The 8,140-nt window shown below is 35.7% G+C and overlaps 1 long non-coding RNA gene across 1 annotated transcript; it reads left to right on the top strand.

The window, feature by feature from the left end:
- Window positions 1-5,366: 5,366 nt before the first annotated feature.
- Window positions 5,367-7,114, top strand: LOC309492796. Its single transcript, XR_014203709.1, has 2 exons — window positions 5,367-6,544; window positions 6,993-7,114. It is a non-coding gene; the product is annotated as an uncharacterized lncRNA (long non-coding RNA).
- The last annotated feature ends 1,026 nt before the right edge of the window (window positions 7,115-8,140 follow it).

Raw genomic sequence — 8,140 nt, forward strand, 5'->3', positions numbered from 1 at the left:
ACGTCACCCGCCTCTGACGTTCCGCCACACCATTGGACTGATTTTACATGTGCTTCAAGACGTCATCACGCAAAGCGTTCCCACAGCGTCATTTTCTCGACGCAACGCTCGTTCCCTCTTCAGGGAACCGAGGTTACAGTCGTAACCGAGGCGTTTTTAAATAATCCATCGAAAAGTTGCTATTCTCTTATCATTGTATGTTATTGTATGTACTGTGTTGTGTGTGATCGAAGTTGTGTACTGGCCATGTCATGCTGTCCAAGACAAATTTCCCAGAAATGGGACAATAAAGTATAAAGTAAAGTAAGTATTTATCAATGACATGCAAGCAATCAACCAAATAAAGATTTCAAGAAAAAAAAAAAGGTATTCACTTCCTTCCTGTCACATGAGGCTGTCAACTTCCTACCCCTTCTTCCAGGAAGCATGGCGAAGGCAAACCCTCCCAAAGAAAGGTCATTTTCATGTTACTAATAAGTATTTTTTGTTGACATATATCTATCTACATAATCATGAAGGTCTCTAGAATCATCCAAACAAAACAAATCTTACAAGAGATCTATAGTTTTTTTGTATACTTATACTATACAGTATTTTGTATACTTATACGCCGGTGGGCAAATGCCTTGTAAGTATATCACGGGAAAATGGGGTATGTAAGGGTTAATGCCCGACGAGGTGTCCATTATCAGGTATTAATGGACGACGGTGAGGCGTGAACCGTCCGACGCGCAGCGGAGGACGGTTGCCTCCGCCGAAGTCCATTAATACCTGACAATGGACACCTCGAAGGGCATTAACCCGCTTATACCATGGTCACTTACGAAAGAAAGAAATATTTAATCAATTAATAATACTTTATTGTGTTTTAGAGTAAAAATCGTGAGGGTTTTTATTTATTAAGTCGAGCGCACTATTTAATATCTCCCGTATACAGGCGTTGCCAAGCAACGTGGCCACAGCGACCCGACCGCAGCGATGCGAAACTTTGTTTCAAAGAGTCAAAACTCACAGATAGTTTCCTAAATCGTTTTTATTAGGCCTACAGCAAATATTGTCAACCATTCACTCACGTGTTGAAAGGAAAGCAAGCAAGACAGAAAGACAGGCAATGGCAGTAGGCCATATTCCTAGGTGTACATTATCACTTTTTAACGGACACCCTGCAGCCAATCAGAATCGAGTATTCACCCAGACCATGGTATAAACTGTGTTAATAGGTTAATAAATCAAGGTTATTGGTCTTGTTTAGTGCATAAACATAACTTAACCCTTTAAATTACATCTCTACTGTTCATAAATTGTCTGTATGTACTGTTATTTTTGTTATTTGCCTTTTTTTTTTTGTTTTTTTTGTTATATAGATATAATTTTTTCTTCATTCTATTTATTTGTATTTATTTATTTATTTTCATTTAACTTTTTGATACACAATGCCCTGTTATGGCTGCACTTTGTTCTGCACTATGTTCCACCACTTTAACCCTTGTGCGCTGTTCGTTTGCGGTTTACAGTCGGGCTGTTTGGGGTCTCAGAGACCCCAGGCAACAAAATGTAATTTTGTAACAATATATATATATTAAACAAATGTAATTTTACTCAGTGTATTAATGTTTTTACTCCACATTTGGACATTTTTACTCCACAAAATGTATATAAATAAATGTAAAAAAAATTTTTTTTAACTGTCATTCATGGGGATAACATGGACAATTCGACATGGTTTAGTGTAAGATTTTTGCCCAAATTTTGGAAAATGCAGTTTTAAAAGTAAAAAATAAAATAAAAATCACTTTAGATGGCTGCAGATCTCTAAAAGTACTAAAAGTTTCAAACTTAAAGACATATTTTCACACGTTTTTCCAGTTAGATTCATATCTACATATGAAATCACAATTATAACAATAAAAGTGACTTTTTGTCAAAGTTTAGCAATTTTTGTACTGAAAAAAAATCAGTTTTTCAATAATGTTACATTATGATTAGAATCAAAGAGAAAAGTTGGAGTTTTTAGAGTTTATCATTTATTTCAAACATCTGTTTTTCATATAATTCTACAAATTTAAAGTGTGCCACTTCATTTCTGTCTATGTGTGTTCTGTGTTGTTTCTGATTTTGAGGATGAATTTTGTCCATTGACAAAATTCATTTGATGCTAATATAACATTATGAAAAACTGATTTTTTTTTTCAGTACAAGAAGTGCCTAAACTTTGACAAAAAGTAACTTTTATTGTTATAATTGTGATTTCATAATATGTAGATATGAATACAACTGGAAAAACTTGTGAAAAGATGTCTTTCAATTAGTAAAATAGCTAATAGCAAATAGTGGAGCTCTGCAGCCATCTACTGGTTAAAGTGATAATTTGTTACTTTTAAAACTGCATTTTCCAAAAGATGGGCAAAAATCTTACACTAAACCATGTAAAATTATCCAAGTTATCCCCATGAATGAAAGTTAGAAATGTGGGTCAAAAAGACACCGAACAGCACACAATGGTTAAGACAAATGGATTTGTTGTTTGTTGTGTTTTCATATTCAAGAGATTATAAACTAGATGCAGTTTTTTGGGGTTTGCATCAAATGTTCTTCGACTTTTATACATAATAAATTTGTTTATGAATAAAGATTGATCTGTTGAAAGCAGTTATTTTGAGATAAATGCCAAATGTTCTCCTCCTATTCATATTTGACATTGAGGGGGTGCATACAACATATTTGGCCATTGGCAACTATAGTGGCCACACATTCAAATATGATTTTCAAGAAAAAAAACCTGGGGAAAATAAATGCAGAACATGTTCACATAGGACACTATTAACACGATTATATGCATGAAACCATTCAGAAAAAATTGGGCACAAATGGGTTAAGGTACAAATCTTACATAGTGTGCCTTTAAATAATCTGCTAAAGTTATTGTTGTGTAGCAATGATGCAACATTTATTATTTATAAACGATTAGCTAAGGGAAAATATTCATTTCTATATGTCAATGGATGGGTCTATAATTTATTTCAAGAGACAAAAAAAGTACTTGATGGTCAGGACAGGTTGATGTTCTGTCTGGCTCAAACTTAGCTAACCACGTGTAGGTTTAGCTGCCCCTAGTCTTCTCTACTCACTTTCAAAATTAATTTTCTTTTTCTTTTGTTGTCTGTCTTTAGCTTGCGTGAGATGGCATCTTCTGGTAAGACCCTGTTTACTCCTTGCATTAAAACATACTCCACATGGTTTCTGGGGCAACATTGCAGTAGATATTGGAAATATGTGAACTTTGTGGGTTTTTTTTTTTTTTTTTTTTTTTTTTTTTTTTACAGGCTATGGTGTGAACACACACAAAATACACATAATAGGCATATATGTATGTATGTAAATATCTCCCTCTCTGAGTAAAGAGTTGAACTGCACACTCACTCAAATATTTGTATTATTTCCGATGTCACGCATGCAACCCACATTAAAAACTTTGGTACCATATGGTTTGAGTGTAGATTTTGGTTTGAATTGTTTCTTATAAATGAGATGATCTAATTATCTATCTTAATATAAGTTTTTCTTAGATTACTGATCTGGACTAAAATGTATGTGCACTTAATGTGGGTTTTATACTCTGTCTTTACCAAGTTCTCTTTAACTTGCATCTCATAAAGGTGTGTGTTTGCTTTAGCTACTTAAGGAAATGAAAATCTCTCTCTCTCTAAACTTGTATAAACTATAAACACCCATCTCTTTTTTAAAAACTGCATTCCAAACCAATAGCTTGTCTAGTAAATAAACTTCTTACAGTGTTTTACATGTTTTTAATGTCATTTTCAATTTTCTCTGCACAGTCCATCATTAGTGGCCAAAATAAATCAAAGTGGCTTGACACTTTTTCCAAGTGTTTCACCAAGACAGTGCCTGTGCCGTTGCACATTGAAGATCAGGAGCAAATTGATGCAATCCACACTCACCTGACATCAATTCTGGATAGCACCCCCACACACCCCCACAGTGACAGGTTCAAAATCACCATGGATGTCCTTTTTAATTTGTTTAATTTTAATTTTATTTTCATCAGTGAGCGGGAGCACTTTGACAGGAGGATAGAAAAACAGTTAAAGAAGAGTGGCAAGCCATAGGGGAGTCATCCTAATTCATAAATGGTGTTAATAAATAACTTTTTTTGTGAACAACAATATTGTCTCTTTCTTCTAAATGGCCCTTGGAATTTTAGAAAAGGGATCAATTGTGTTTGTCTTCAGAAAATGCTATGTAGGACACTGTTTTGTTGCTGTATGACGACCAGTAGTGAATAGTACAGCAGATATTTCATCGAGGATCCATATGATTACACGGTATGTATGTCTAATGGGCCAAAAATGGTTAATATCTAAATATAACTTTATATAAATTCACAACAACATATTTCACTCAGTCTCCTATATAAAAACCTACGGTGAATATAACTTTTCTACTGTAGGCCTAGGTCATATATCATTACTTTGTCCATCTGATCCAACTATGTGTATTATTCATTTTTCAATTCACAAGAACAAAGGAAGAGTTCAGATGCAAAAGCCTCTAAGTGCCATCTGAAATTATCTTCTAGAATGATCATTTTTATCAAGCTCATATATTTAAGTTCAATAATGTCACTTAAATGGCCATGCAAATTACCTATTAATTGTCATTTAAGTGAAATTATTTAACTTAAATATACAAGCTAAAAATGATCATTCTAGAATAAAATTTCAGATGGCACTTAGAGGCTTTTGCATCTGAACTCTTCAAATAGTCTTCTGTGGGCTTATTAGTTCTCCGTATATTCCTCTCCCCCTACTGGACTCACGAGGAACAACAGGGGCGTAAAACTGCCTGGACCGTATCTACCCATGGTATCTACTGGCTGCAGGTCTGCAGCCTTCCCATATAGCCAATAGTAGCGGTAAATCACTTTCTGTATTCTCATTGGTAGTCCCTCCTGTGTCGTCACCACTCAATTTTGTCACATGCACGATGAGGTCGTGTCTGTCATCGTAAATCGCTAACTCTTGCAACAGATTTTGCGATTTCACCAATCCGATAAGAAGAGGAGGAGAGGAGAAAATGGAAGAGGAGAATATGGACGCCGTCATGGCTACTGAAAAGATGCCAACTTGGCAGGGGCGTATAGCCATAGCCATGATTTTAGAAGTAAGGGGGACAGAAATGTCAGGTGTAGGCTAATACCCGTTTTAATCTGACCTTTGTCAAATTTTTTATCTAATCTCTTAGTTTTAATTCTGATAAAAAAAAAAAACAACATTATTATCTATAATATGTTTTACTATATTTTGAAAATGTTATGATTGGTTCGTACAACAAACTCTTGTGCAATGGATAAGACACATGCCTTTGGTGTGAGAGACCCGGGTTCGAATCCACTGTGAGACACCAATGTGTCCCTGAGCAAGACACTTAACCCCTAGTTGCTCCAGAGGCGTGCGACCTCTGACATATAGCAATTGTAAGTCGCTTTGGATAAAAGCGTCAGCTAAATGTAAATGTAAACATTAAAACAGTAATATTGTGAAATAGTATTACAATTTAAAATAGCTGTTTTCTATGTGAATATATTGTAAAAGGTAATTTATTCTTTTGATCTAAGCTGAATTTTCCGCTTCATTAGGCTACTCCAGACTTCAGTTCAGAAATCATTCTAATATGCTGATTTGCTGCTCGAGAAACATTTGCAGTGAATGTGTAGTCGTAAATCGCTTTCGATATGAACGCCCCTTCAGGACAGAGGGTAAAAATTGCGACTTTTGTACCAATACAGTTTATCATTAAATAGTTTATTATTATTATTAGGCTATTAAATAAACTATTAACTATTTGTCATTAAAACAGGTCGCGTGCACATCGCGACTATTAGTCCAACGTTGACCTCATAGCCTAATATAAGAACGATAAGCTTACAATGTCTCTTGAGAATAACCAAGGGTTAATTATTAACCCAGGTTAAAATGTAAACGTTGTATTTCAGGGTTAAGAATCCAATCTGAAGTGTTTAAAACCAAATGGTCAAACTTAAACATAAATCTTCAACTTAAGCCTTTCTTTGAGTGTTTCCAGGGTGCGCGCACACATCTCTGCTCGCTCCTTCTCGCTGGCGTCTCCTATTTCACTGCTCTCCCAAATTCTTGGATCTGGAGGCTGCGCAGTCCTAGCTCAAGTCCCAGCATCAGAAAAGTGCGTGTGCAAGCAGAACCTATTCCACAGACCACGAAAGCAGGATGTGTCGCTGAGGAAAAGAAAGAAAATTTGCAGTGCAGTCGGAGAAACGTGGAGCTTGGAGAACACGTCGTAAAGTCCTGTTCGCCACCTTATTTTCAACAAAAGGACACCAAGGAACCGGACCAAAATGACGTGCTTTAAGTTTTTCAGCTGTAGGCATATTGTCCTTAAAGTTTTCCTCGTGCAGTTTCTTGCTTCCCTGCTAACTTTTGCTGCGCCCTCACCCATCATAAAGTTCCCAGGCGATGATACTTCTCACACAGACAAAGAAGTGGCCCTGGTGAGTGTACTTTTGCTTCACTGCAATAATGAAAGGAGTTAGAATGTCGTTAGCAGTAGCTGAAGTTTATTATTTGTTACGGACAGGCCTATAAAATAATTTTCCTTAACAAAAGAAACAATTAAGAGATCTACTATTTAAATATGATTAATATGTTTTTGTTTGTAATTTTTCCCTTAGAACTTTACTAATATTAACACAATTTTATTATTTGAAATATTTGTGCAGTATTTAACTTCTAGCATTTTTTTACTGTTGGAATATGTGGAAAATTACACAAGAACATAGGTTGACATGGTAGTTGGAAAATGTGGAATGTGGTAAACAATTCCAGTTAAGTTGACTCTCTCTCTCTCTCTCTCTCTCTCTCTCTCTCTCTCTCTCTCTCTCTCTCTCTCTCTCTCTCTCTCTCCATTTTTCATTGTTCCCTCCTTCGACTTTTTCACAGCACTACTTAAATAAGTTCTATGGCTGCCCAAAAGACAGGTGTAATCTGATGGTGTTGAAGGACACACTGAAGAAGATGCAGAAGTTTTTTGCTTTACCAGAGACAGGGGATATTGATCAGAAGACAGTAGAGATCATGAAGAAACCACGATGTGGAGTTCCTGATGTGGCCAATTACAATTTCTTTCACAGGAAGCCCAAGTGGGGACAGAAAAACGTTACTTACAGGTGTGTTTACTTCAGACAGTGCTGAGCAAATGCTCCCCACTGTTTGTCAGTCACTCTAACCCTTTTTTTTTTTTAAATCACAATTCTTTCAAGACCAGTTATTCAATGTGTATTGAATGGCTGGAATATTGAGACTCCGCGTTATACCAGAGTCAGCTTAGATCACAAGAATAAAGGACCTTTTACAATATATTCACATAGAAAAGAGCTATTTTAAATATTCTATTCGCATGAGAGTCCGCGTGAGAGTGCTAACTAAAAAGATTTAAAAAAGAAACCATTTTTGTACAGTAAGGGATTTTTTTTGTGAGTCAGGAAGCCAGTCAAAAATACAGAGAGCAAAATCAACATATCTTTCAAGAATGTTCCCAGCGGGACCTTTGTGGCTATGTTGGAGGTGGAACAACAAATCTAAATTTATTTGGTTATAAAGTTGTGCTGACTACAGGTAATGAGAGAAAAGTTTGGCCTTTGCTTGAATACTTGCTATCAATGAAGGAATTGGCAAGTAATCAGAAATAATACAAGTGGTCAACAGTTCATTGTAACAAAAAGAAGGGCTGAGTTGGGATCTTGAGGATATTTACTGGCCTACATGTCCTGACAGTGATTCTGTTTAATGAGTCATGACCACAACTATGTTGTTCTACCTGTAAAAAAAGATTGCTGGCCCCGTATGCAGATTTATGGAAGAAAGGGTTCAGATTTAGATTTTCTGCCAGCATCAGCTAATTTAACAGATATTAAGATGGAGTATTTTGAGCCTTTGTCACCATCTTTAGAGAAATTTATTTAGAGGCTGAGTTTAACTATAAGCAATAATTAATATTGAGCAACACAACTAATGTCAATAATAATTGTAATAAAAATTGCATCACAGACATTACATCATTGCTTAATGGTTTGCCGTTCTATACGTTA

Source organism: Leuciscus leuciscus (assembly GCF_965113295.1).
Source record: "Leuciscus leuciscus genome assembly, chromosome: 2".
In the NCBI taxonomy this organism is placed as follows: Eukaryota; Metazoa; Chordata; class Actinopteri; order Cypriniformes; family Leuciscidae; genus Leuciscus; species Leuciscus leuciscus.